The sequence below is a fragment of the Callionymus lyra genome, chromosome 17, assembly GCF_982586985.1.
Source record: "Callionymus lyra chromosome 17, fCalLyr1.hap1.1, whole genome shotgun sequence".
In the NCBI taxonomy this organism is placed as follows: Eukaryota; Metazoa; Chordata; class Actinopteri; order Syngnathiformes; family Callionymidae; genus Callionymus; species Callionymus lyra.
In genome coordinates, this window is record NC_141834.1 from 1919626 (window position 1) to 1945511 (window position 25886).

Sequence of the window (25886 nt, forward strand, 5' to 3'; positions counted from 1 at the left end):
TCTCTTTCACAGATTTTTAACACACACAGTCAAAATAATTGATCCCTTGTTATTTGTCTTTTTCTTAAGATTTTTAATCATTAAAAGCTTCTCATTAAATTCACGGGGCAAAGGGTTTAGGTTACCAGGAGCATCCACTGATCAGTCATTCCTTGTTTTTCTGCTTTTTGTTGCAGGAACGTGTGACATTTTAGGTGCCATAAAAAATGTGTGCAGAACATAAAGAGAACTACTGACATTTATGATAATAAAAGAGCAGTGGTCAGTTCTCTGTTTGTATTTGACCTCATCTCACAGCGAGTATTGCCTATGCATTGCTTTTTGAAGTGGTCAGCTAAATGAAAGGGAACTGGTAAGAGAGATTGCTGTAAAGGTAAAGTAAAGGTAGTAGCATGACATTCTGGAGGCGGTAAACAATAAAAAGGACACGTAATCCCTACGATCACTAAAATAATGACAAAGCATATTGGGACGCTTGAATAGCCTGTTCCTCAAGGGCACATGGCTTATAGTTTGTCCTTCAAGATCTGAAGGTGGGGGATGACAAAGCATGAGAAGCAACTTTGGAGAAGTTTGGTGACCTTGAGCACTCACTGGTTAGTCATGCATTGTGTTGCTTCTTATTCTATTTTCCTAGATCTAACTCATGATTGTTTGTCATGTGGGCCACATAACTAGTCAAACACAACTCAACAAAAGCTTACATTTTCAGAATTGTAAATAGTAAGACTGCATTGAAGCTAAATGTCATAGTTTTAACCAAAAAAAAATGGAGATAGCTAGAGAGACCTTTCACACAACACATCATTAAAATCATGTTGGTAAACTTGAAAAAAAGAAATGCAAACTTATCAGCTGACCAGCACGTCCAAATATAGGTATATTTCTATTTTTCATGTGTCAACTCGCGGCACAGCTGCAGACAAGATGGTTTTGGCAGGAAACTACTTATAAAAGTAAAGTGTATTTTGTCAATTTCCAAAGAAAACCCCACTATTGGCGGACGATAAATCTCACCTAATAGAGACTGAAACATGAATATTACCTCACACAGGGCATGCATCCAAATTAAGAGTGAAACAAAATTGTAATCATCATTTAAATCTGTTAAACTCCACAGTATATAATCTCGAAAAGAAGAGATGGAATGAGACACAGCAGTCACGTCTTCAGACACGCAATTATGGGTTTAAAAAATGAATGGGAATGAAGTTCAGTATTTATTTGGTGTTCAGTTGTAGTCAATCCATCTTCATCAGGCAAATACATTAATCCACAGTATATTATCTCTTGCAGACCTTTACTGCGTGTCTCCACATCTGTTCTCTTGTATTTCCTCCAAAATTATATTCATCAACTCCCTCCAATCTTTTACACATATTACAAAACAAATTAAGATTAATAGAGCACCACAGACAAATGAAACAGGGCACAGTTGTCTTTAAATGCATCAACAACCAGGCAATGTTGCTATCTCACGCTCAATGTGCTTCACTGCAATGTGCTGTTCATGCTTGGTCAGATGTGTCATTGACATTGAGAAATTAAATACATCCATTACAATCACACAAATACTGAAAAAGTGCAAAGTATGGGGTTTTAGGTGTTGGCAAATTTGATAATTTACAACTCTGAATACAGATTAACCCACTGCGAGAACATAAATACACTAGAGATAGCTCAAATACCAATTATATAAATTTGTATCCTACACTCTAGAAACTAGAAGGTTCTAGTTTGTCTTTGAAAATAAACTTAAGTTGCTTATTTAATCTATGGTGATATTATCCATCCATCCATCCATCCATCCATCCATCCATCCATCCATCCATCCATCCATCCATCCATCCATCCATCCATCCATCCATCCATCCATCCATCCATCCATCCATCCACCATCCATCCATCCATCCATCCATCCATCCATCCATCCATCCATCCATCCATCTAATCTATCTATTGTAATGTATAAACAACATTACAAGACAACACAAAAATGGCACTAACATGCACTATACAGTTTGGTTGTAAACCATTAATTAAATTAGACCTAATGCTGTTTTTTCAACTGAGAGTGCCACCTGAGAAACTGTACGATGAAACCTTATAAGCTGTTTAATGAAGCCTTGTAAACCAATGAGTACTGCTTTCTACCAATGGCCTGCAGTCAAGCGATACACTTCTATGTAGGTGTGAAGCATCGATGAACTTTTCTTGCCTTTCTGTTGTTCTCTTGGCTCCCATGTTTGTACCATGAATATGTATGCCTGAATGTAGGAGTAGAAAAAAATCGCTGCTGGCTGCCTCAAACTATGGAATAAATCCAACGTTTTTTTATTATAATTTTTGTCTCACTTACAGGAAAACTAATTCTCTGAAAGAAAGCGAAATCCAGTCAAATGTTACAGATCAAGGTTACCAGTGTCTAAGCAGCTCATTAGTACACGTGACTTTCCATTGTGTCCCTTTGAGTGACTGAATTGAATTGCTTTATTGGCTTAAGGTTCAAACAACATCAATATGCAAATTAGTTACTGTGATTACGAAGCCTTTTGTTATAAAGCTCCCCATTGTATGTCCAAATACAATTCCAAATGCAAACGCCATTGATTTTTAAATGGTTTCGCGAAAGGCGGTGGACAAATACAAGTGGTTACGTTTAAATGAAATATTATTATTGGGTTCAAATTTTCAGACTAGTGAGATCAGATGTATTTTGCATTAACTTAAGGCTTTACATTTCCACAAGATGTCAGGGAAAATAAATCTTACTGGACAAATACAAGTGGTTACATTTAAATAAATGATTATTATTGGGTTCACATTTTCAGAATAGTGAGATCAGATGTATTTTGCATTAACTTAAGGCTTTACATTTCCACAAGATGTCAGGGAAAATAAATCTTGTCGATGATGCTTTCCTTCCACATGTAAGTATTTGGTGCTCCATAGCAGTATAGCTCGGCCAGAGTGCATTTGAACCCACTGGGTGCTCCCTGTTTAGACCTTTGACACATGCATTTTTCCTTTTCTGAAAAAAAGATATGACCTTATGGTTCAGGGGAAGGGCAATTTGTTTGTAGGGGCTTTAACTGGAACTAATATACATTTATTTTCCTCTAGTCATTTGGCACCATCTCAGTTTTAAAATATATCTTAAATCTCAATGAAGATGTTATCCAGGCCAACTCTCTTACTTCTTTTCATCTTGGGTTGGCCTCACTTCCAGCTTTTATACCCCCTGAACTATCTAATCCACTGACGCACCCTTTCGTTTCATAAGCTCCCTCTTTCACCAACTTTCTTTGGCACTCTCTTCGATTAATTAAACATTACCACACCTGTCCTCTTTGCCTTGCTACCCTGACCACATCTATCTTTACTTTCCTGGCCCCTCTGACTATAACTCAGTGAAATGTGTCTGCCTTAGCCTTAATTACATCTCTCTTTGCACAAATATTTTTTATAGCTTATAGGTTTTTTTATCATTCAATTGATAGAAAGAGGCTTATATATCGGATATTAACTTAACTCTTTTTTGTGTAATAGCATTAATGCAATGAATGTAGAGGAATATCTGTAGACACTTTACCTTTATCCTTTGTGTTTGGAGATGGGATTATCTGGCCAGTTTCCTGACAGAGTTTAAAAGGAAAAGGGGCAGTAGGTCTGTGGCCATGTTGATATTGTGTCTTCATTACAGTCCACACAGTGCTGAGGGGGCAAAGATTTCTAGATGGGTATAGAGCGTCAGCAAAGGCTTAGCCGCACAAGCCACAGCAGGATGCTCTCTGTTGGTCACTCAATCTTTTACAGCATGTCCTCACGCTCCGCTGCCAGAGACACCGATTGAAAAATCAAATGATTTGTTTTGACATAGTTCACCTGTTCATTTGTGATACCACAACCAAAACTCTCTATCTCCCTTGTGATGAGGAGGGTTTTGTGTTTTATAGTATGGAAGAGCGCTTGTTTTAAAATGCATGAGGATTTAATATGTGCAGTGCTCTGCTTTCCTGTTTGATGATGGTGCATAAACTTTCAAAGTTGGTTAGTACTTTAGGAAGAAAGTTGTATTTTTTCATAAAAGCTTGAAATGAGGCGAACGTTTGCAGCTTCATGTTACCTGTTTATTAAGTTGAATTAATTTATTCATATTTTCATTATTGTGAGTTAGTATTACATTCAGTGAAGTACAAGATCAACATCCATGATCTACTATAACAAAGATTACATCATTTACTGAATAATTGAACATTTCAAAACGCCAATTGAATTTTTCAATTTAACAGAATCAGTGCAGTCAACTTGAGCTGTTACTTTGGCAACAACACAGCATGATTATATATTATACTGACATCTCTTATCATGAGAAATTCAGAACAAAACAGAAGAGAACAATGAATTACACGTTTCAATATGAGTGTCAAAAGGTATTTAACAGATTTGTCAAAATGATTAAACTGTTTAGGATAAACACATAATTAGACATAACTAGTGATAGGTTGTTTCATCATTTATAATAGTTTATCTTACCGGAATACTGAAAAAATACCATATCAATATCATGCTACAGGGAAACTTTTTTTTTTCTAGCTTTAAAGGGTTAGTTCTTCACTCATTTTCTAATCACTCTCATTTCGACTTAGGGTTGGAATTATTTTCAGAGTAATCCGTTCCTTTTTAAAGTTATCGGCAACAATGTAAATCCAATTTAATATAGGACTGGAGCTCAGGTTCATCTTTCTCCAAAAACACGCATTAAAACATCCATATACCTTCGTAATGCTTATATTAAAAAATAAGCGGGCCTTGATACAAGTTCAGCTGGAGGGTGACTTTGAGAATAAGCTAAAACAAAATTCAAAAGAGGCATTATTTTGCCTATTGCACATTAAATGGGAATAGTCAGGATCAGAGCGTGTTTGTTCTTCTAAGCAGGATTTATTACCTGACAGTTCAAAGAGTGCCTTTTTGACATAAATACATGTTTTGGTTGACTTCCAAAAAATGAATATTGATATTAAGTTTATAAAGCGACTATATTTATAGTGAGGTTTACACAGAAGACACAAACTATGTGCTTTTGAGAAATCCCGCTCCTGTGATGTAGATTGTTATATACACTGGAAGGTGTGAAAACCAGCCGAAACATATAGCAGACGCTTGAGGTCACTTTCAACTTCAGGATGTTTAGTAAATATGACTGAATATCAATCCAGTAATGGTGAGAGTATATAAGAAGTTTAATGACCAAAAGTCCTTGTGCTTCAATTCCCATTAACTGATATAAATCTTGGCTCAAGGATTTTTTGTATTTAACAATAGGTTTCATCAAGTTCTCAGGCTGAACACGATTTCCAAGTTATCCAGAGTTCAAATATATCATCACCACGGACCCAATAAATGAGGCTGTGGACTTTAAATGTCGGCAAAGACAGTAAAACATAGCATAGTACATTCCATTAGCTCAAGGTTAAACAGCAGATCACACAGTTTGTCCTCATAAAGAACAGAGAGAGCTGTGTGTTTTTATGACTTATCCTTCTACACTTCATCATTTCCCACATGAAGACAAATCAGATTTCCAGTCAGTCCTTCAGAAAAAAAAACAGTCCAAGAGGAGTCCACTCACAATCTTATCTCTTTTGAAGAGGACAGAAATCTAATCCACTTCATTTACAAGTGTGGTATAAAGGTGAGATGAGTTGTGTCTCCACTGACCAGGTGTAATCTATGAACAATCGACATCGGACATCGATCTATGCCTATGAGGAAATCTGGACCAATCAATCAGCCAGGCAGGCAACTTAGAGCACAGACCCCAATATCATCCTCTCATCGATAAAGGGCAGCAGCTCTGGATGATTATGGGCCATACCACAGTGAGAGAGACCGGAGTTCACCCAGGAGGCTCTGTTCTGTTGCAACAGATTTAATATTGATTCATGTGGGCATAATAAGTTTTGCTCTCAGAAAGATGGATAAAAAAAGGCAATTTAAAATGGTTTGAGAAATACTAAAAAAAACCATTGTTCACTTAACCGTTCTGAAAGTTGGATTTAATTCTGTGGCATTGTTTTTCTTTTGCCTCATAACAAGATTTAACCCATTACAAAATCAATGTGCCTAATGTCGAATAATGTTTGTAGATGTATTGTTAAACTTTGATCAGATGCAGCTATAAAACGTTTTTGCATTTTTTCTCTTTAACTTACTGGTCTCATGTGTCTAACATGTTTCTTCCCTTTTTCACCATTCTAACAAAGTATAATCCAAGTATCTATTAGATGTATTTCTCTAAACAAACCAAAAATACTAAGGATGTTCAAACCACAGCAATGTATGGCCTGAAGTTGCAGACAATGTCAAGAAGTCCTCAGAATATCAAAGATCCAAAACAAGAGAAGGAAAATGGGCCTTTCTTGGATGGATGGATGGATGGATGGATGGATGGATGGATGGATGGATGGATGGATGGATGGATGGATGGATGGATGGATGGATGGATGGATGGATGGATGGATGGATGGATGGATGGATGGATGGATGGATGGATGGATGGATGGATGGATGGATGGATGGATGGATGGATGGATGGATGGATGGATGGATGGATGGATGGATGGATGGATGGATGGATGGATGGATGGATGGATGGATGGATGGATGGATGGATGGATGGATGGATGGATGGATGGATGGATGGATGGATCGATGGATCGATGGATGGATCGATCGATGGATCGATCTAAGACCGCAATAAATCAACATATATGAGAAGAAACACACCTCAACTTCTGCTTCACTGATAGCCATATGCAAATTAAACATTCAAGGGCGTATGAATAAAGTAATGAAAGTAGAACATTAAATGTATGGCCATTATAACAACAACACATAAAACACATCAGCAACCCTGTGGCACTTCACATATATATATATATATATATATATATATATACAGTATATATATAAACGGATGTGAGTGAAAGCAGAGACCAAGTCGACAAAGAGCCTCATACAAAGTTTGTTAGGCTTGATCTTAACATTCTCCTTAGAAGGTTGTTAAGAACTTCTGTGGGAGTACTTCCTAGGTTTGTTCTTTACCACACTTTTTAGTGTCATTTTATTGTTGACATCCATAATATCTTTCCCTTATTTTATCTCAAACACTGACATATTTATAGGTCACCATATTAACATGAACACTAATTTACTTTGATTTTGAGTCAAGCCTTTGGCTGGCCACGTAACATGTCTTAGCGGGCCAGATTTGGCCCCCGGGCCATGGATTTGACTCATGTGATATAGCAGGAGTTGGTAGATGGCACCCTATGCTCTAAACTAGTTCGTTGATCTAATGCTATCTCCCATCATTTTTAAACCTAGGGCGCCATCTGCTGATCTCTTTAAATTGGAGACTGCATCATCGGTCATCAATATTTCCTTGTCATTTTTTGTTTTTAAATAATTGACATATTGCTAAAAATTAAGTGTTTGTTGAACAACTGCTTACATTGAAAAAAAATGCACATCTTTTAACTCAGACAAGGTTAAGAATTGTAAATGAAAAACAAGATTTTTGCATCAACCCAAGGGTGTTAATTATACCGTGTAATGAAGTACAATTATTTATTTTGCTTCTTTTAATGTTTTCTGGCCGGCTTGCTCACTCTTTGCAATCCCTCGGCTTGTGAAGTGCTTCTGCAAGTGGGTCAGTTATCAGACGCTTCTGAAAATGTGCAAGCTTTTGGCTGCACTTGACACTCTGGTTGAACTCGTCCTATTAACGCAGGATTACTGCAGTGAGGAAGGGTTTCCTTGACGAGGGAATAGAGTCCAGAATTTGAGCCGCCATGATTTCATCTTTCAGCTTTTAATTGCTCCAGTATCCATTCATAAACTCCCAAGAGGCGCCAAGCAGCTCTGCAGATTTCCGAGGAGAGAAAGTCAGGGTTCAGCACAAAAATGTCTGATACCAGATAATGTTTAATTATTGCTTGAACATGAAAGTCTGTGGATTCTCGATGTACAACTGAGTTTGTACTGTGGTGTTAATGTCCAAATTCAGTGACACAGAGTCAACATCAATTCCTGGAAACCATGGCAGATCAAATATTTTAGTACAGGGATCTGCACCCACAGCTCTGAATTTGAACTCCCTTCACTGTTTGAATCTGAATCATTCCCCCTTACCTTCTGTTATTTAGTAATTACCTCGTATTTTTCTAGTACCAGCACTCCCATAAAAGTAATTCTGCCTATAAACCTCTCAGCTCTCGCAATAATGAGGCAGCAAAGTTAACCACTCATGACCTTAATCCAACTATCATTTAGCTTTACACCTTTTGTCAGTAATAATTGATATGACTCTCAGAACAGTGATGATTATCTGATGTTTGTTTGCACAGTCAGGCCCTTCAATCATCTATTCAATAATGTATTCTTTATATCCCCTTGTTGACGGTGCCTGTTAAACCCCATGATAGGGGCATGCATATTTCAAGCTTTCTTTCCTGCTTCTCTCTGATTGATGCACTATTTTTTCTTTGTAATGTTTTGTTTTTAATTACAGAACGGGGACCTATTTGAATAGTGAAATACAAGAACACTCTCTCCCTTATCAATCCAGTTCTGAATAAGCACAAACAACATGTTTATTTAATGTTATTTATCGATTTTAAAAAAGCTGAACAAAAGTTTACTGTCCTGCTTTTAACTAAAGTTTTGAAATTATTGAAGTATACAAGTATACAAAGTAGTCTCCCTGTGTGGGGATATTGTCAAGCAAAAACTAACTCTATAACAATGACAATCCCCCCCCCCCCCAAAAAAAAAGTTCCTTCTGAATACCAAAGTGTTGTAAAATCTCAATAAATTAGGTCTGGTTTGCTTCATTATGGACACGTCAGGTATTAAAACCATTCTGGATTATTGAAATGATTGAAAGGGTCTGTGGGTGGCATTTACTTACTTACAGAATATTGTCAACAATATAGTGCAATCGTCTGAGACACATTGAGCGTTGCTAACTTTCAAGGATTGTTTCCATAAACCATAATCCCCTTATCTCTCTTCCACATCTATCAGCTCTTGCTGTCGTGAGTGAAAGATGGGAGACCACCTTTGGCTCAGAAATCAACTAATCGGCTTACAGTCTTGACTGAAATGGAGGTGGTTTGTTTTGCCAACTGGTCACTTTCAAAGGGCGACAATATGGAGGTCAATATGATTGATGGATACCTGAGAGAACATACCTCACAGGGATTCTAACAGAAACAACGCATGTGGTTTAATTTGGGCAAGGGTAATTAATCCATACCCAGCATGGGCTCGCCACAGACCGTGTCATTGTCCAGCATTTAGCTTTTTTTAGCACAACGTTAGCTGTGTGTATATCCATTTTTAATTTTATTTTAAGTTTTAAAAACATTGTTTTGTAAAAGTAAGCACAAAACATCAACTCTGTTTTTCACACCCTCTCATTTTGCATGTGTAGTTAACCCCTGTCTGTATGTATTGTATTATTCTCCAATTTTAAGCTTTGGACTCTTCTATTTATTAGTTATTTGTGGTCGTTCGTGGTAGTTTCTTGTAAAATTGTTAAACTTCTTCTTTAGTCCTTTGTCTTTATGCATCTCAGTCATTGTATACGCACAGATATTTTGCTCCTCACAGAACTCTGTTAGCATGGTCTGGCGAGACAAGGCGTGTCGATGCTCCAGGTGAGTTTATCTCAGGGATTGAAGCGACTTCCAGAGCGGCTTCTCCGATGTGCAAAAATATTATCCAGCCAACAATCACCTCTTTTGTTCATATTGATACAGACGTTATTTTTTTCAAGACAAACGCTCCATGAGGGGATCCCCTTCTGTCTGTATTTAGACTCTTTGTTGTTATTTGTCAATATACATTCCAGTGTTTGTACGGCAACTAGTTCCGGACACGATCTGGGAAATCAGCAACTCATTTGTGCATGCGCGTGTTGCATTCAAAATAAACAACTTCATGTGTATAGCCGGTGACGCAGTGTCTTTTTGATACTTAAAGCATCGATTTAATGAAAGATAAGTGGAAAAATATTTCATTGTGTCTATACATTCTACTGGTTAAATTAAAGATAAATATTAAGGGAAGGGAAAGTTTTGGTTTGCCAGCATGTCATTTATGTTTAAAGGAATACATGACATGAGCTCCACAGTTGTTTGTTTGTGTCGATAATTTTAGTAAAAAAAACTATGGGTTTTTTTGGAGGCTCCCAGTTTAAAATAAATTAAAATAATTGTGTCATGTTTTGACTGATTGTACACTCATAGAAAGATCCTGATGTTTAAGAGTAAATGTAAAACATAAACATAAAAAACAATTGTATTTATATAGCTAAGAAAGTATCGTCTCATTGAGTCTCAAAACATCGACTTTCTGAAAGATAAAAAGAAAAACAAATAGTGGAGTCTGTGTACATTTACTCTCAAACATCAGGGCGTTTCAGTGTATATGTGTATCAGTTGAACGGTGACACAGTTATTAGCCTGTGATTAATAGTTATCTTCATTTTAACCAATAGATGGTATAGACACGATGAATTATTTTCATTTTATCTTTCATAAAATCAATGCTTTGAGACTCGAGGAGACTCTTCAGCACCTAAATAAAGTTGTGTATTTTGAATGCAAGGCACATGCACAAATAGATCGCTGATTTATCAGATTGTGTTCCACACTATATTTTTTCCAAATGTAGTTGCCGTAAAACATGAAGGATCGTAATATGTCACTGCGCAGATTTCCCAGATCGTGTACTGACATTATTGATGCATCCCACAACTGATGTGGGAAAGCTTCACAATTTGACGCTTGAATCCCTTGTAAAGCAGTCATGACTGCAGGGTGAACGGGAGGGGGCTCAGGACACAACCCTCGGAAGAGCCAGTTCTGAGTGTGATAGAGGAGGAGATTTTGTGGATCGTGACTGTTTGTGTGGATTACTGTGAAGAGATGACGTCATCAGTGGAGTAATTCTTCTGGCATTCATAATAATGACTGATGTTAAAGGTACGTTTAATATGGGACATGACAATACTTTCAAGGATCTTGTTGATGATTGGTGTGTAGGTCACCAGACGATAGTCATCAAGCCCTGCCACTATGGAGCTCTTGGGAACAAGGATGATGATGGAGGACTTGAAGCAAGCCTGGACCACTGATTGAGTGGGTTATATTCATATTCAAAGACCTCAACCAGCGCCCTAGCACAACCCTTCAGCAACCTCCCTGGGACGTTTTGGGGGCCACTAGTTTTCTGTTGGTAAATATAAGAAATTATCTTTGTAAAATATTCCTGGGATCCCAGTTGAATTAAGACCAGGCAATCATTTTCTCACAATCAATAAGCACATAATGGATGTCCCTTTTAAGAGCCTTGCTTTTATTTTTCTAGCACTGCCTCGTTTAAATCACTATCTGAGGTTGAGTCTCGCTGTAACCACGCTCTCATACACATTATGCCTTACTAATTATCAGTTTTAATTGTTCACGCAGGGTTAATGGATGTGACTTTGACTTGCCGTTGACCTTTTTAGTCGGCCAATAAGCCATTTCAAGCTGCCATATGAAAGTAAGAGATTTATTTGCTCATAAAGGACGGTCTCTCCAGTGGTATTACTCACAGTGATTAGTGGCTAATGAATGAGTGCCAGCCTGTGTCGGGATTATGTGCACCTCTGACTGATTGTTCACAGCTCGGTTTTGGGACAGCAGCCAAAGAGAAAAGTTTGTTAGTGAACTGGTTTCAATTCAATCTGTAACACATAAATCTATTAAATAATGTTTATAATTATCGCTTTATTACTGTATTAACAATGACAATTCTGGCTGCAACATAAGTAGGGGGGAAAGTGATGAAGCTTGTGGAACTGATGAATCATATATCTGTTTGCTGTTTTAAAATCACCAAATGTTACAGAAGGAATTCATAGATTCACAAATGTATTTTCATTATGCTGGTGTTCAATAGCAGAGCATCCTAATTGAGAAATGTATCTTAAATATTTTTATGTATTAATTAATTTATTATGTTATTTATCTTTTTTGCAAAGTTGGTTTTGGTTGCAAATTACCATGTAGCATCAAGAGATGATGGGAAAAGAAAAAAATATATTAGTAAGTAAGTAATCATTATTTGTAAAGCACCTTTCTCAGACCAGGGTCAAGCGCTTAAATAATCTAAATCAATACAGTTAAAACCTAATAGCCCGATCTGGGGTGTAATGTTGGGTCAGATCACTGATGTAAGTTTGAGCCTAACCATGAATAGCTCTGAAAGTAAGAACCAGTGGCCTCATGTACTCAGAGATTGTACACACAAAAACGCATGGATATACTTTTGCACGTCAAACTTCATATGTATTAATAATGAAAATAGCATTAAAAAGTTCAGTTTGATGGTGGCGTATGTCCTTATTTAGGGCTCAGATGCATGTCAGCCTCACTAGACATGTTGAGATAATCACATCAGAGTTACATTAATGATCAATACTGTTAAAAAAAGAACACACACACATATGTCTGTAGTTGCAAAAGTGTATATTGAATTATCCAGAAACTTATAAATATGTTCTAATTCACCAAACGGATGACTGTATATATTAAGAAAATATTGATAGTTTTATACACAATATTTTAACACGCTATTACAAGCAATTCAGAAAAAAAAGTAAAATAATTATAAGCTTGTTTTTATAACTTAACAAACAAAATGATCAGCATCTTATCGCTTCAAGTTTCTCTATGAGAGTCACATATATTCTTGTGAAACAACATCACGTCTGTTTTATCAAACTGAGGCTGCAGAATGAAAGTAGCTAAAGCAGGTTTCCATAATGTGAACGTGAACGGAGTGATCTCCTTGAAAAACATGCTTATATAAATACACCATCACATGATCTGTTAATTTTTAAACGTAACTCTTTGATTTTATAAATTTCATCAGAATCTGTGCAATTCCACGTTTATTGGGATGCAAAGAAAAAGTGTGTGTATTGTATTTGTGTGCACGACAGACACATACTTCTGAATGTTTTTGTACAAACATCATTTTAAGGATTAGAGTATAGTAGAAAATCCCTGAATTTATTTGTACATAGGCCCCCTGAATTTCCAAATTGATGCCAAAAGAAATGTTGGGCAGCTTTGGGTCCTTTTGGGGCTTGTTTGGATCTGGAGTTCATTGTATGAAAGTGGAGTACTGTGTTTATTTTAGCGTCCTTTAAAAATAAATGTTTTCAGACTAAGAATGCGTTTATTTGCTACTTAAATGGTCGTACACTCTAACCCACAAATTGGCGAACAAAAATATTCATATGTGAGATTCTGTACAAGACAGGAATCCAAACACTTTTCCTTTGTTCATCCAAATCAACGTAGAATTAATCGCGTTCATTCATTTTTACACCCACGTTAAAATATGTCAATCATACGTAAAAGGAACCGCAACATGGGATTATTCATCTGCGATGAGAAAAAAAAAATCGAAACATGAATTAGAACTGGATTAACAGTTTATATTCGTTCATTTTAACTTTGCTGAAATTAATCACACACTGTTAGAAATATATTGCAGACGTGCTCCAGTGCAATTGTTTATATTTTACACACAGGTATATTAACACAAATACTTTATCAACAGAGACGGTCAGTGCCTTTTTAGAAACATTTTAAGATGAAGTTTAACATGAATAAAGTTGTGGTGATGGCGAGATGAGGCCTCATAAATCACTGAAGCCTTGCAGCCAAGTAGTTCATTCTGCACAAATAAAAATGTCTTGAGAGGATTCTTGAAGGAGTTAGTAGACTCTATTAAACACAGAGAGAGAGGAAGATCATTCCAAAGCTTAGGAAGTGTGCTTTTATTACAGGGTTCATGTCAAAACTATTGTTCAAAGATCATCACAAATGTCACTGTCAGAGTTACCATCGGAGTCAATCTGCATGACGTTGATGGTCTCATCCTCAGCCAAAACTTGCATGTAGTAGTTTCTGGTCCGAGTCATGGTTCGAATGATGTCATGCTGACTTGCTCCTGCTCCTAAAATGCTCTGAAGATCCTTCAAAGTCTCACCAGTCAGTATGGTGTATCTTAAAAGAATAAGACAATGAGAATGAGGACATGGACTAGTTCTGCTCTGCACTTGGTAAATAAACTCTTACCTTACTGTGACGCTGCCATGTGACAATGCGTTGGGGCCGAGTGGTTAAGGAGATGGACTAGAAATCCATTGGGGTCTCTCTGCATAAGGTTGAAATCCTGCCGACAAAGAAGCTAGTCTAGTATTACTTCCTGATTTTTTACATTAAATGCAATCATTTGCATCAAATAAGAGAAAGGTATTTTTACTGGAGATAAATGCATGCAATGGTGGTATAGTGGTGAGCATAGCTGCCTTCCAAGCAGTTGACCTGGGTTCAATTCCCGGCCATTGCAGAAGCCTTTTTCTATTAAACAAGAATTGGAAAAAAACATTTCATCCTATCCTCCATGTGCTCAAACCTTCGATATCAGGCCATTATTAGTCTTGTTGAATTTCATCTCTACATGTGTTGTTGTGGCCGAGTCGTTAAGGCGATGGAATTGAAATCCATTGGGGTCTCCCCGCGTAGGTTCAAATCCTGCCAACAACGAAGCTCGTCTAGTATTACTTCCTGCTCTATTACATTACATGCCATCATTTGCATCAAATAAGAGAAAAGTACTTTTACTGCAGACAAATGCATGCAATGGTGGTATAGTGGTGAGCATAGCTGCCTTCCAAGCAGTTGACCCGGGTTCGATTCCCGGCCATTGCAGAAGCCTTTTTCTATTAAACAAGAATTAAAAAAAGTCATTTCATCCTGTCCTCAATGTGCTCAAACCTACGATATCAGGCCATTATTAGCCCTGTTGAATTGCATCTCTTCATGTGTTGTTGTGGCCGAGTGGTTAAGGCGATGGACTAGAAATCCATTGGGGTTTCCCCGCGTAGGTTCAAATCCTGCCAACAACGAAGCTCGTCTAGTATTACTTCCTGCTCTTTTACATTAAATGCAATCATTTGCATCAAATAAGAGAAAAGTACTTTTACTGCAGACAAATGCATGCAATGGTGGTATAGTGGTGAGCATAGCTGCCTTCCAAGCAGTTGACCAGGGTTCGATTCCCGGCCATTGCAGAAGTGTTTTTCTATTAAAAAAGAATTGGAAAAAAAAACATTTCATCCTATCCTCCATGTGCTCAAACCTAAGATATCAGGCCATTATTAGTCCTGTTTTATTACTGTTTTCATATGTTGTTGTGGCCGAGTGGTTAAGGAGATGGACTAGAAATCCATTGGGGTTTCCCCGCGTAGGTTCAAATCCTGCCAACAACGAAGCTCGTCTAGTATTACTTCCTGCTCTTTTACAGTAAATGCAATATTTTTGCATCAAATAAGAGAAAAGTATTTTTACTGAGATAAATGCATGCAATGGTGGTATAGTGGTGAGCATAGCTGCCTTCCAAGCAGTTGACCCGGGTTCGATTCCCAGCCATTGCAGAAGTGTTTTTCTATTAAACAAGAATTGGAAAAAAAAACATTTCATCCTATCCTCAATCTGCTCAAACCTACAATATCAGGCCATTATTAGCCCTGTTGAAGTACATCACTACATGTGTTGTTGTGGCCGAGTGGTTAAGGCGATGGACTAGAAATCCATTGGGGTTTCCCCGCGTAGGTTCAAATCCTGCCAACAACGAAGCTCGTCTAGTATTACTTCCTGCTCTTTTACATTAAATGCAATCATTTGCATCAAATAAGAGAAAAGTACTTTTACTGCAGAAAAATGCATGCAATGGTGGTATAGTGGTGAGCATAGCTGCCTTCCAAGCAGTTGACCCGGGTTCGATTCCCGGCCATTGCAGAAGTGTTTTTCTATTAAAAAAGAATTGGAAAAAAAAACATTTCATCCTATCCTCCAAGTGCTCAAACCTAAGATATCAGGCCATTATTAGTCCTGTTTTATTACTGTTTTCATGTGTTGTTGTGGCCGAGTGGTTAAGGCGATGGACTAGAAATCCATTGGGGTTTCCCCGCGTAGGTTCAAATCCTGCCAACAACGAAGCTCGTCTAGTATTACTTCCTGCTCTTTTACAGTAAATGCAATATTTTGCATCAAATAAGAGAAAAGTACTTTTACTGGAGATTAATGCATGCAATGGTGGTACAGTGGTGAGCATAGCTGCCTTCCAAGCAGTTGACCCGGGTTCGTTTCCAGGGCGTTGCAGAAGTGTTTTTCTAATGAAACAAGAATTGAAAAAAACATTTCATACTATCCTCAATGTGCTCAAACCTACGATATCAGGCCATTATAAGCCCTGTTGAATTACATCTCTTCATGTGTTGTTGTGGCCGAGTGGTTAAGGCGATGGACTAGAAATCCATTGGGGTTTCCCCGCGTAGGTTCAAATCCTGCCAACAACGAAGCTCGTCTAGTATTACTTCCTGCTCTTTTACATTAAATGCAATCATTTGCATCAAATAAGAGAAAAGTACTTTTACTGCAGACAAATGCATGCAATGGTGGTATAGTGGTGAGCATAGCTGCCTTCCAAGCAGTTGACCCGGGTTCGATTCCCGGCCATTGCAGAAGTGTTTTTCTATTAAAAAAGAATTGGAAAAAAAAACATTTCATCCTATCCTCCATGTGCTCAAACCTAAGATATCAGGCCATTATTAGTCCTGTTTTATTACTGTTTTCATGTGTTGTTGTGGCCGAGTGGTTAAGGCGATGGACTAGAAATCCATTGGGGTTTCCCCGCGTAGGTTCAAATCCTGCCAACAACGAAGCTCGTCTAGTATTACTTCCTTCTCTTTTACATTAAATGCAATCATTTGCATCAAAAAAGAGAAAAGTACTTTTACTGCAGATAAATTCATGCATTGGTGGTATAGTGGTGAGCATAACTGCCTTCCAAGCAGTTGACCCGGGTTCGATTCCCGGCCATTGCAGAAGTGTTTTTATATTAAACAAGAATTGGAAAAAAAACGTTTCATCCTATGCTCAATGTGCTCAAACCTACGACATTTCAGGCCATTATTAGCCCTGTTGAATTACATCTCTTCATGTGTTGTTGTGGCCGAGTGGTTAAGGCGATGGACTTGAAATCCATTGGGGTTTCCCCGCGTAGGTTCAAATCCTGCCAACAACGAAGCTCTTCTAGTATTACTTCCTGCTCTTTTACAGTAAATGCAATATTTTGCATCAAATAAGAGAAAAAGTACTTTTACTGGAGATGAATGCATGCAATGGTGGTACAGTGGTGAGCATAGCTGCCTTCCAAGCAGTTGACCCGGGTTCGTTTCCAGGGCGTTGCAGAAGTGTTTTTCTAATGAAACAAGAATTGAAAAAAACATTTCATACTATCCTCAATGTGCTCAAACTTACAATATCAGGCCATTATTAGCCCTGTTGAATTACATCTCTTCATGTGTTGTTGTGGCCGAGTGGTTAAGGCGATGGACTAGAAATCCATTGGGGTTTCCCCGCGTAGGTTCAAATCCTGCCAACAACGAAGCTCGTCTAGTATTACTTCCTGCTCTTTTACAGTAAATGCAATCATTTGCATCAAATAAGAGAAAAGTACTTTTACTGCAGACAAATGCATGCAATGGTGGTATAGTGGTGAGCATAGCTGCCTTCCAAGCAGTTGACCCGGGTTCGATTCCCGGCCATTGCAGAAGTGGTTTTCTATTAAAAAAGAATTGGAAAAAAAAACATTTCATCCTATCCTCCAAGTGCTCAAACCTAAGATATCAGGCCATTATTAGTCCTGTTTTATTACTGTTTTCATGTGTTGTTGTGGCCGAGTGGTTAAGGCGATGGACTAGAAATCCATTGGGGTTTCCCCGCGTAGGTTCAAATCCTGCCAACAACGAAGCTCGTCTAGTATTACTTCCTGTTCTTTTACAGTAAATGCAATATTTTGCATCAAATAAGAGAAAAGTACTTTTACTGGAGATTAATGTATGCAATGGTGTTACAGTGGTGAGCATAGCTGCCTTCCAAGCAGTTGACCCGGGTTCGTTTCCAGGGCGTTGCAGAAGTGTTTTTCTAATGAAACAAGAATTGAAAAAAACATTTCATACTATCCTCAATGTGCTCAAACCTACGATATCAGGCCATTATAAGCCCTGTTGAATTACATCTCTTCATGTATTGTTGTGGCCGAGTGGTTAAGGCGATGGACTAGAAATCCATTGGGGTTTCCCCGCGTAGGTTCAAATCCTGCCAACAACGAAGCTCGTCTAGTATTACTTCCTGCTCTTTTACATTAAATGCAATCATTTGCATCAAATAAGAGAAAAGTACTTTTACTGCAGACAAATGCATGCAATGGTGGTATAGTGGTGAGCATAGCTGCCTTCCAAGCAGTTGACCCGGGTTCGATTCCCGGCCATTGCAGAAGTGTTTTTCTATTAAAAAAGAATTGGAAAAAAAACCATTTCATCCTATCCTCCATGTGCTCAAACCTAAGATATCAGGCCATTATTAGTCCTGTTTTATTACTGTTTTAATGTGTTGTTGTGGCCGAGTGGTTAAGGCGATGGACTAGAAATCCATTGGGGTTTCCCCGCGTAGGTTCAAATCCTGCCAACAACGAAGCTCGTCTAGTATTACTTCCTGCTCTTTTACAGTAAATGCAATATTTTTGCATCAAATAAGAGAAAAGTATTTTTACTGAGATAAATGCATGCAATGGTGGTATAGTGGTGAGCATAGCTGCCTTCCAAGCAGTTGACCCGGGTTTGTTTCCAGGGTGTTGCAGAAGTGTTTTTCTATTAAACAAGAATTGGAAAAAAAACATTACATCCTATACTCAATGTGCTCAAACCTACGATATCAGGCCAATATTAGCCCTGTTGAATTACATCTCTTCATGTGTTGTTGTGGCGGAGTGGTTAAGGCGATGGACTAGAAATCCATTGGGGTTTCCCCGCGTAGGTTCAAATCCTGCCAACAACGAAGCTCGTCTAGTATTACTTCCTTCTCTTTTACATTAAATGCAATCATTTGCATCAAAAAAGAGAAAAGTACTTTTACTGCAGATAAATTCATGCATTGGTGGTATAGTGGTGAGCATGGCTGCCTTCCAAGCAGTTGACCCGGGTTCGATTCCCGGCCATTGCAGAAGTGTTTTTATATTAAACAAGAATTGGAAAAAAAACCTTTCATCCTATGCTCAATGTGCTCAAACCTACGACATTTCAGGCCATTATTAGCCCTGTTGAATTACATCTCTTCATGTGTTGTTGTGGCCGAGTGGTTAAGGCGATGGACTTGAAATCCATTGGGGTTTCCCCGCGTAGGTTCAAATCCTGCCAACAACGAAGCTCTTCTAGTATTACTTCCTGCTCTTTTACAGTAAATGCAATATTTTGCATCAAATAAGAGAAAAAGTACTTTTACTGGAGATGAATGCATGCAATGGTGGTACAGTGGTGAGCATAGCTGCCTTCCAAGCAGTTGACCCGGGTTCGTTTCCAGGGCGTTGCAGAAGTGTTTTTCTAATGAAACAAGAATTGAAAAAAACATTTCATACTATCCTCAATGTGCTCAAACTTACAATATCAGGCCATTATTAGCTCTGTTGAATTACATCTCTTCATGTGTTGTTGTGGTTAAGGCGATGGAGTAGAAATCCATTGGGGTTTTCCCGCGTAGGTTCAAATCCTGCCAACAACGAAGCTCGTCTAGTATTACTTCCTGCTCTTTTACATTAAATGCAATCATTTGCATCAAATAAGAGAAAAGTACTTTTACTGCAGACAGATGCATGCAATGGTGGTATAGTGGTGAGCATAGCTGCCTTCCAAGCAGTTGACCCGGGTTCGATTCCCGGCCATTGCAGAAGTGTTTTTCTATTAAACAAGAATTGGAAAAAAACATTTCATCCTATCCCCCGTGTGCTCAAACCTACGATATCAGGCCATTATTAGCCCTGTTGAATTACATCTCTTCATGTGTTGTTGTGGCCGAGTGGTTAAGGCGATGGACTTGAAATCCATTGGGGTTTCCCCGCGTAGGTTCAAATCCTGCCAACAACGAAGCTCTTCTAGTATTACTTCCTGCTCTTTTACAGTAAATGCAATATTTTGCATCAAATAAGAGAAAAGTACTTTTACTGGAGATTAATGCATGCAATGGTGGTACAGTGGTGAGCATAGCTGCCTTCCAAGCAGTTGACCCGGGTTCGTTTCCAGGGCGTTGCAGAAGTGTTTTTCTAATGAAACAAGAATTGGAAAAAACATTTCATACTATCCTCAATGTGCTCAAACCTACGATATCAGGCCATTATAAGCCCTGTTGAATTACATCTCTTCATGTGTTGTTGTGGCCGAGTGGTTAAGGCGATGGACTAGAAATCCATTGGGGTTTCCCCACATAGGTTCAAATCCTGCCAACAACGAAGCTCGTCTAGTATTACTTCCTGCTCTTTTACATTAAATGCAATCATTTGCATCAAATAAGAGAAAAGTACTTTTACTGCAGACAGATGCATGCAATGGTGGTATAGTGGTGAGCATAGCTGCCTTCCAAGCAGTTGACCTGGGTTCGATTCCCGGCCATTGCAGAAGTGTTTTTCTATTAAACAAGAATTGGAAAAAAACATTTCATCCTATCCTCCATGTGCTCAAACCTACGATATCAGGCCATTATTAGCCCTGTTGAATTACATCTCTTCATGTGTTGTTGTGGCCGAGTGGTTAAGGCGATGGACTTGAAATCCATTGGGGTCTCCCCGCGTAGGTTCAAATCCTGCCAACAACGAAGCTCTTCTAGTATTACTTCCTGCTCTTTTACAGTAAATGCAATATTTTGCATCAAATAAGAGAAAAGTACTTTTACTGGAGATTAATGCATGCAATGGTGGTACAGTGGTGAGCATAGCTGCCTTCCAAGCAGTTGACCCGGGTTCGTTTCCAGGGCGTTGCAGAAGTGTTTTTCTAATGAAACAAGAATTGGAAAAAACATTTCATACTATCCTCAATGTGCTCAAACCTACGATATCAGGCCATTATAAGCCCTGTTGAATTACATCTCTTCATGTGTTGTTGTGGCCGAGTGGTTAAGGCGATGGACTAGAAATCCATTGGGGTTTCCCCACATAGGTTCAAATCCTGCCAACAACAAAGCTCGTCTAGTATTACTTCCTTCTCTTTTACATTAAATGCAATCATTTGCATCAAAAAAGAGAAAAGTACTTTTACTGCAGATAAATTCATGCATTGGTGGTATAGTGGTGAGCATAGCTGCCTTCCAAGCAGTTGACCCGGGTTCGATTCCCGGCCATTGCAGAAGTGTTTTTCTATTAAAAAAGAATTGGAAAAAAAACATTTAATCCTATCCTCCATGTGCTCAAACCTAAGATATCAGGCCATTATTAGTCCTGTTTTATTACTGTTTTCATGTGTTGTTGTGGCCGAGTGGTTAAGGCGATGGACTAGAAATCCATTGGGGTTTCCCCGCGTAGGTTCAAATCCTGCCAACAACGAAGCTAGTCTAGTATTACTTCCTGCTCTTTTACAGTAAATGCAATATTTTGCATCAAATAAGAGAAAAGTATTTTTACTGCAGATAAATTCATGCAATGGTGGTATAGTGGTGAGCATAGCTGCCTTCCAAGCAGTTGACCCGGGTTCGATTCCCGGCCATTGCAGAAGTGTTTTTCTATTAAACAAGAATTGGAAAAAAAAACATTTCATCCTATCCTCTATCTGCTCAAACCTACAATATCAGGCCATTATTAGCCCTGTTGAAGTACATCACTACATGTGTTGTTGTGGCCGAGTGGTTAAGGCGATGGACTAGAAATCCATTGGGGTTTCCCCACGTAGGTTCAAATCCTGCCAACAACGAAGCTCGTCTAGTATTACTTCCTGCTCTTTTACATTAAATGCAATCATTTGCATCAAATAAGAGAAAAGTACTTTTACTGCAGAAAAATGCATGCAATGGTGGTATAGTGGTGAGCATAGCTGCCTTCCAAGCAGTTGACCCGGGTTCGATTCCCGGCCATTGCAGAAGTGTTTTTCTATTAAAAAAGAATTGGAAAAAAAAACATTTCATCCTATCCTCCAAGTGCTCAAACCTAAGATATCAGGCCATTATTAGTCCTGTTTTATTACTGTTTTCATGTGTTGTTGTGGCCGAGTGGTTAAGGCGATGGACTAGAAATCCATTGGGGTTTCCCCGCGTAGGTTCAAATCCTGCCAACAACGAAGCTCGTCTAGTATTACTTCCTGCTCTTTTACAGTAAATGCAATATTTTGCATCAAATAAGAGAAAAGTACTTTTACTGGAGATTAATGCATGCAATGGTGGTACAGTGGTGAGCATAGCTGCCTTCCAAGCAGTTGACCCGGGTTCGTTTCCAGGGCGTTGCAGAAGTGTTTTTCTAATGAAACAAGAATTGAAAAAAACATTTCATACTATCCTCAATGTGCTCAAACCTGCGATATCAGGCCATTATAAGCCCTGTTGAATTACATCTCTTCATGTGTTGTTGTGGCCGAGTGGTTAAGGCGATGGACTAGAAATCCATTGGGGTTTCCCCGCGTAGGTTCAAATCCTGCCAACAACGAAGCTCGTCTAGTATTACTTCCTGCTCTTTTACATTAAATGCAATCATTTGCATCAAATAAGAGAAAAGTACTTTTACTGCAGACAAATGCATGCAATGGTGGTATAGTGGTGAGCATAGCTGCCTTCCAAGCAGTTGACCCGGGTTCGATTCCCGGCCATTGCAGAAGTGTTTTTCTATTAAAAAAGAATTGGAAAAAAAAACATTTCATCCTATCCTCCATGTGCTCAAACCTAAGATATCAGGCCATTATTAGTCCTGTTTTATTACTGTTTTCATGTGTTGTTGTGGCCGAGTGGTTAAGGCGATGGACTAGAAATCCATTGGGGTTTCCCCGCGTAGGTTCAAATCCTGCCAACAACGAAGCTCTTCTAGTATTACTTCCTGCTCTTTTACAGTAAATGCAATATTTTGCATCAAATAAGAGAAAAGTACTTTTACTGGAGATTAATGCATGCAATGGTGGTACAGTGGTGAGCATAGCTGCCTTCCAAGCAGTTGACCCGGGTTCGTTTCCAGGGCGTTGCAGAAGTGTTTTTCTAATGAAACAAGAATTGGAAAAAACATTTCATACTATCCTCAATGTGCTCAAACCTACGATATCAGGCCATTATAAGCCCTGTTGAATTACATCTCTTCATGTGTTGTTGTGGCCGAGTGGTTAAGGCGATGGACTAGAAATCCATTGGGGTTTCCCCACATAGGTTCAAATCCTGCCAACAACAAAGCTCGTCTAGTATTACTTCCTGCTCTTTTACAATAAATGCAATCATTTGCATCAAATAAGAGAAAAGTACTTTTACTGCAGACAAATGCATGCAATGGTGGTATAGTGGTGAGCATAGCTGCCTTCCAAGCAGTTGACCCGGGTTCGATTCCCGGCCATTGCAGAAGTGTTTTTCTATTAAAAAAGAATTGGAAAAAAAACATTTAATCCTATCCTCCATGTGCTCAAACCTAAGATATCAGGCCATTATTAGTCCTGTTTTATTACTGTTTTCATGTGTTGTTGTGGCCGAGTGGTTAAGGCGATGGACTAGAAATCCATTGGGGTTTCCCCGCGTAGGTTCAAATCCTGCCAACAACGAAGCTAGTCTAGTATTACTTCCTGCTCTTTTACAGTAAATGCAATATTTTGCATCAAATAAGAGAAAAGTACTTTTACTGCAGATAAATTCATGCATTGGTGGTATAGTGGTGAGCATAGCTGCCTTCCAAGCAGTTGACCAGGGTTCGATTCCCGGCCATTGCAGAAGTGTTTTTCTATTAAACAAGAATTGGAAAAAAAAACATTTCATCCTATCCTCTATCTGCTCAAACCTACAATATCAGGCCATTATTAGCCCTGTTGAAGTACATCACTACATGTGTTGTTGTGGCCGAGTGGTTAAGGCGATGGACTAGAAATCCATTGGGGTTTCCCCACGTAGGTTCAAATCCTGCCAACAACGAAGCTCATCTAGTATTACTTCCTGCTCTTTTACATTAAATGCAATCATTTGCATCAAATAAGAGAAAAGTACTTTTACTGCAGAAAAATGCATGCAATGGTGGTATAGTGGTGAGCATAGCTGCCTTCCAAGCAGTTGACCCGGGTTCGATTCCCGGCCATTGCAGAAGTGTTTTTCTATTAAAAAAGAATTGGAAAAAAAAACATTTCATCCTATCCTCCAAGTGCTCAAACCTAAGATATCAGGCCATTATTAGTCCTGTTTTATTACTGTTTTCATGTGTTGTTGTGGCCGAGTGGTTAAGGCGATGGACTAGAAATCCATTGGGGTTTCCCCGCGTAGGTTCAAATCCTGCCAACAACGAAGCTCGTCTAGTATTACTTCCTGCTCTTTTACAGTAAATGCAATATTTTGCATCAAATAAGAGAAAAGTACTTTTACTGGAGATTAATGCATGCAATGGTGGTACAGTGGTGAGCATAGCTGCCTTCCAAGCAGTTGACCCGGGTTCGTTTCCAGGGCGTTGCAGAAGTGTTTTTCTAATGAAACAAGAATTGAAAAAAACATTTCATACTATCCTCAATGTGCTCAAACCTGCGATATCAGGCCATTATAAGCCCTGTTGAATTACATCTCTTCATGTGTTGTTGTGGCCGAGTGGTTAAGGCGATGGACTAGAAATCCATTGGGGTTTCCCCGCGTAGGTTCAAATCCTGCCAACAACGAAGCTCGTCTAGTATTACTTCCTGCTCTTTTACATTAAATGCAATCATTTGCATCAAATAAGAGAAAAGTACTTTTACTGCAGACAAATGCATGCAATGGTGGTATAGTGGTGAGCATAGCTGCCTTCCAAGCAGTTGACCCGGGTTCGATTCCCGGCCATTGCAGAAGTGTTTTTCTATTAAAAAAGAATTGGAAAAAAAAACATTTCATCCTATCCTCCATGTGCTCAGACCTAAGATATCAGGCCATTATTAGTCCTGTTTTATTACTGTTTTCATGTGTTGTTGTGGCCGAGTGGTTAAGGCGATGGACTAGAAATCCATTGGGGTTTCCCCGCGTAGGTTCAAATCCTGCCAACAACGAAGCTCATCTAGTATTACTTCCTTCTCTTTTACATTAAATGCAATCATTTGCATCAAAAAAGAGAAAAGTACTTTTACTGCAGATAAATTCATGCATTGGTGGTATAGTGGTGAGCATAGCTGCCTTCCAAGCAGTTGACCCGGGTTCGATTCCCGGCCATTGCAGAAGTGTTTTTATATTAAACAAGAATTGGAAAAAAAACCTTTCATCCTATGCTCAATGTGCTCAAACCTACGACATTTCAGGCCATTATTAGCCCTGTTGAATTACAGCTCTTCATGTGTTGTTGTGGCCGAGTGGTTAAGGCGATGGACTTGAAATCCATTGGGGTTTCCCCGCGTAGGTTCAAATCCTGCCAACAACGAAGCTCTTCTAGTATTACTTCCTGCTCTTTTACAGTAAATGCAATATTTTGCATCAATAAGAGAAAAAGTACTTTTACTGGAGATGAATGCATGCAATGGTGGTACAGTGGTGAGCATAGCTGCCTTCCAAGCAGTTGACCCGGGTTTGTTTCCAGGGTGTTGCAGAAGTGTTTTTCTATTAAACAAGAATTGGAAAAAAAACCATTACATCCTATACTCAAGGTGCTCAAACCTACGATATCAGGCCAATATTAGCCCTGTTGAATTACATCTCTTCATGTGTTGTTGTGGCGGAGTGGTTAAGGCGATGGACTAGAAATCCATT

The 25886-nt window shown here is 38.7% G+C and overlaps 44 non-coding genes across 44 annotated transcripts; all 44 read left to right on the forward strand.

Annotated features, from left to right (window-relative positions):
• Window positions 1–14412: 14412 nt before the first annotated feature.
• trnag-ucc (transfer RNA glycine (anticodon UCC)) lies at window positions 14413–14484 on the forward strand. The gene has a single exon. It is a non-coding gene; the product is annotated as a tRNA-Gly (tRNA).
• A 115-nt stretch (window positions 14485–14599) lies between these two features.
• trnas-uga (transfer RNA serine (anticodon UGA)) lies at window positions 14600–14681 on the forward strand. The gene has a single exon. It is a non-coding gene; the product is annotated as a tRNA-Ser (tRNA).
• Window positions 14682–14774: 93 nt separating this feature from the next.
• On the forward strand, window positions 14775–14846 carry trnag-ucc (transfer RNA glycine (anticodon UCC)). The gene has a single exon. It is a non-coding gene; the product is annotated as a tRNA-Gly (tRNA).
• A 115-nt stretch (window positions 14847–14961) lies between these two features.
• trnas-aga (transfer RNA serine (anticodon AGA)) lies at window positions 14962–15043 on the forward strand. The gene has a single exon. It is a non-coding gene; the product is annotated as a tRNA-Ser (tRNA).
• Window positions 15044–15136: 93 nt separating this feature from the next.
• Window positions 15137–15208, forward strand: trnag-ucc (transfer RNA glycine (anticodon UCC)). The gene has a single exon. It is a non-coding gene; the product is annotated as a tRNA-Gly (tRNA).
• Window positions 15209–15499: 291 nt separating this feature from the next.
• On the forward strand, window positions 15500–15571 carry trnag-ucc (transfer RNA glycine (anticodon UCC)). The gene has a single exon. It is a non-coding gene; the product is annotated as a tRNA-Gly (tRNA).
• A 117-nt stretch (window positions 15572–15688) lies between these two features.
• trnas-aga (transfer RNA serine (anticodon AGA)) lies at window positions 15689–15770 on the forward strand. Its single transcript has one exon. It is a non-coding gene; the product is annotated as a tRNA-Ser (tRNA).
• Window positions 15771–15863: 93 nt separating this feature from the next.
• Window positions 15864–15935, forward strand: trnag-ucc (transfer RNA glycine (anticodon UCC)). The gene has a single exon. It is a non-coding gene; the product is annotated as a tRNA-Gly (tRNA).
• A 116-nt stretch (window positions 15936–16051) lies between these two features.
• Window positions 16052–16133, forward strand: trnas-aga (transfer RNA serine (anticodon AGA)). Its single transcript has one exon. It is a non-coding gene; the product is annotated as a tRNA-Ser (tRNA).
• A 280-nt stretch (window positions 16134–16413) lies between these two features.
• Window positions 16414–16495, forward strand: trnas-aga (transfer RNA serine (anticodon AGA)). Its single transcript has one exon. It is a non-coding gene; the product is annotated as a tRNA-Ser (tRNA).
• Window positions 16496–16588: 93 nt separating this feature from the next.
• On the forward strand, window positions 16589–16660 carry trnag-ucc (transfer RNA glycine (anticodon UCC)). The gene has a single exon. It is a non-coding gene; the product is annotated as a tRNA-Gly (tRNA).
• Window positions 16661–16776: 116 nt separating this feature from the next.
• Window positions 16777–16858, forward strand: trnas-aga (transfer RNA serine (anticodon AGA)). The gene has a single exon. It is a non-coding gene; the product is annotated as a tRNA-Ser (tRNA).
• Window positions 16859–16951: 93 nt separating this feature from the next.
• Window positions 16952–17023, forward strand: trnag-ucc (transfer RNA glycine (anticodon UCC)). The gene has a single exon. It is a non-coding gene; the product is annotated as a tRNA-Gly (tRNA).
• Window positions 17024–17141: 118 nt separating this feature from the next.
• On the forward strand, window positions 17142–17223 carry trnas-uga (transfer RNA serine (anticodon UGA)). The gene has a single exon. It is a non-coding gene; the product is annotated as a tRNA-Ser (tRNA).
• Window positions 17224–17504: 281 nt separating this feature from the next.
• trnas-aga (transfer RNA serine (anticodon AGA)) lies at window positions 17505–17586 on the forward strand. The gene has a single exon. It is a non-coding gene; the product is annotated as a tRNA-Ser (tRNA).
• Window positions 17587–17679: 93 nt separating this feature from the next.
• On the forward strand, window positions 17680–17751 carry trnag-ucc (transfer RNA glycine (anticodon UCC)). The gene has a single exon. It is a non-coding gene; the product is annotated as a tRNA-Gly (tRNA).
• A 116-nt stretch (window positions 17752–17867) lies between these two features.
• Window positions 17868–17949, forward strand: trnas-aga (transfer RNA serine (anticodon AGA)). Its single transcript has one exon. It is a non-coding gene; the product is annotated as a tRNA-Ser (tRNA).
• Window positions 17950–18404: 455 nt separating this feature from the next.
• trnag-ucc (transfer RNA glycine (anticodon UCC)) lies at window positions 18405–18476 on the forward strand. Its single transcript has one exon. It is a non-coding gene; the product is annotated as a tRNA-Gly (tRNA).
• A 116-nt stretch (window positions 18477–18592) lies between these two features.
• On the forward strand, window positions 18593–18674 carry trnas-aga (transfer RNA serine (anticodon AGA)). Its single transcript has one exon. It is a non-coding gene; the product is annotated as a tRNA-Ser (tRNA).
• A 456-nt stretch (window positions 18675–19130) lies between these two features.
• Window positions 19131–19202, forward strand: trnag-ucc (transfer RNA glycine (anticodon UCC)). Its single transcript has one exon. It is a non-coding gene; the product is annotated as a tRNA-Gly (tRNA).
• Window positions 19203–19320: 118 nt separating this feature from the next.
• On the forward strand, window positions 19321–19402 carry trnas-uga (transfer RNA serine (anticodon UGA)). Its single transcript has one exon. It is a non-coding gene; the product is annotated as a tRNA-Ser (tRNA).
• A 448-nt stretch (window positions 19403–19850) lies between these two features.
• On the forward strand, window positions 19851–19922 carry trnag-ucc (transfer RNA glycine (anticodon UCC)). The gene has a single exon. It is a non-coding gene; the product is annotated as a tRNA-Gly (tRNA).
• A 115-nt stretch (window positions 19923–20037) lies between these two features.
• On the forward strand, window positions 20038–20119 carry trnas-uga (transfer RNA serine (anticodon UGA)). Its single transcript has one exon. It is a non-coding gene; the product is annotated as a tRNA-Ser (tRNA).
• Window positions 20120–20574: 455 nt separating this feature from the next.
• trnag-ucc (transfer RNA glycine (anticodon UCC)) lies at window positions 20575–20646 on the forward strand. Its single transcript has one exon. It is a non-coding gene; the product is annotated as a tRNA-Gly (tRNA).
• Window positions 20647–20761: 115 nt separating this feature from the next.
• trnas-uga (transfer RNA serine (anticodon UGA)) lies at window positions 20762–20843 on the forward strand. Its single transcript has one exon. It is a non-coding gene; the product is annotated as a tRNA-Ser (tRNA).
• Window positions 20844–21298: 455 nt separating this feature from the next.
• On the forward strand, window positions 21299–21370 carry trnag-ucc (transfer RNA glycine (anticodon UCC)). The gene has a single exon. It is a non-coding gene; the product is annotated as a tRNA-Gly (tRNA).
• A 115-nt stretch (window positions 21371–21485) lies between these two features.
• trnas-aga (transfer RNA serine (anticodon AGA)) lies at window positions 21486–21567 on the forward strand. The gene has a single exon. It is a non-coding gene; the product is annotated as a tRNA-Ser (tRNA).
• A 93-nt stretch (window positions 21568–21660) lies between these two features.
• trnag-ucc (transfer RNA glycine (anticodon UCC)) lies at window positions 21661–21732 on the forward strand. The gene has a single exon. It is a non-coding gene; the product is annotated as a tRNA-Gly (tRNA).
• A 117-nt stretch (window positions 21733–21849) lies between these two features.
• On the forward strand, window positions 21850–21931 carry trnas-aga (transfer RNA serine (anticodon AGA)). Its single transcript has one exon. It is a non-coding gene; the product is annotated as a tRNA-Ser (tRNA).
• A 93-nt stretch (window positions 21932–22024) lies between these two features.
• On the forward strand, window positions 22025–22096 carry trnag-ucc (transfer RNA glycine (anticodon UCC)). Its single transcript has one exon. It is a non-coding gene; the product is annotated as a tRNA-Gly (tRNA).
• Window positions 22097–22212: 116 nt separating this feature from the next.
• Window positions 22213–22294, forward strand: trnas-aga (transfer RNA serine (anticodon AGA)). Its single transcript has one exon. It is a non-coding gene; the product is annotated as a tRNA-Ser (tRNA).
• Window positions 22295–22574: 280 nt separating this feature from the next.
• Window positions 22575–22656, forward strand: trnas-aga (transfer RNA serine (anticodon AGA)). Its single transcript has one exon. It is a non-coding gene; the product is annotated as a tRNA-Ser (tRNA).
• A 93-nt stretch (window positions 22657–22749) lies between these two features.
• trnag-ucc (transfer RNA glycine (anticodon UCC)) lies at window positions 22750–22821 on the forward strand. The gene has a single exon. It is a non-coding gene; the product is annotated as a tRNA-Gly (tRNA).
• A 116-nt stretch (window positions 22822–22937) lies between these two features.
• On the forward strand, window positions 22938–23019 carry trnas-aga (transfer RNA serine (anticodon AGA)). The gene has a single exon. It is a non-coding gene; the product is annotated as a tRNA-Ser (tRNA).
• Window positions 23020–23474: 455 nt separating this feature from the next.
• Window positions 23475–23546, forward strand: trnag-ucc (transfer RNA glycine (anticodon UCC)). The gene has a single exon. It is a non-coding gene; the product is annotated as a tRNA-Gly (tRNA).
• Window positions 23547–23661: 115 nt separating this feature from the next.
• Window positions 23662–23743, forward strand: trnas-aga (transfer RNA serine (anticodon AGA)). The gene has a single exon. It is a non-coding gene; the product is annotated as a tRNA-Ser (tRNA).
• A 282-nt stretch (window positions 23744–24025) lies between these two features.
• trnas-aga (transfer RNA serine (anticodon AGA)) lies at window positions 24026–24107 on the forward strand. The gene has a single exon. It is a non-coding gene; the product is annotated as a tRNA-Ser (tRNA).
• Window positions 24108–24200: 93 nt separating this feature from the next.
• Window positions 24201–24272, forward strand: trnag-ucc (transfer RNA glycine (anticodon UCC)). The gene has a single exon. It is a non-coding gene; the product is annotated as a tRNA-Gly (tRNA).
• Window positions 24273–24388: 116 nt separating this feature from the next.
• trnas-aga (transfer RNA serine (anticodon AGA)) lies at window positions 24389–24470 on the forward strand. The gene has a single exon. It is a non-coding gene; the product is annotated as a tRNA-Ser (tRNA).
• A 280-nt stretch (window positions 24471–24750) lies between these two features.
• On the forward strand, window positions 24751–24832 carry trnas-aga (transfer RNA serine (anticodon AGA)). Its single transcript has one exon. It is a non-coding gene; the product is annotated as a tRNA-Ser (tRNA).
• Window positions 24833–24925: 93 nt separating this feature from the next.
• trnag-ucc (transfer RNA glycine (anticodon UCC)) lies at window positions 24926–24997 on the forward strand. The gene has a single exon. It is a non-coding gene; the product is annotated as a tRNA-Gly (tRNA).
• A 116-nt stretch (window positions 24998–25113) lies between these two features.
• Window positions 25114–25195, forward strand: trnas-aga (transfer RNA serine (anticodon AGA)). Its single transcript has one exon. It is a non-coding gene; the product is annotated as a tRNA-Ser (tRNA).
• A 93-nt stretch (window positions 25196–25288) lies between these two features.
• Window positions 25289–25360, forward strand: trnag-ucc (transfer RNA glycine (anticodon UCC)). The gene has a single exon. It is a non-coding gene; the product is annotated as a tRNA-Gly (tRNA).
• A 118-nt stretch (window positions 25361–25478) lies between these two features.
• trnas-uga (transfer RNA serine (anticodon UGA)) lies at window positions 25479–25560 on the forward strand. Its single transcript has one exon. It is a non-coding gene; the product is annotated as a tRNA-Ser (tRNA).
• Window positions 25561–25886: the final 326 nt, after the last annotated feature.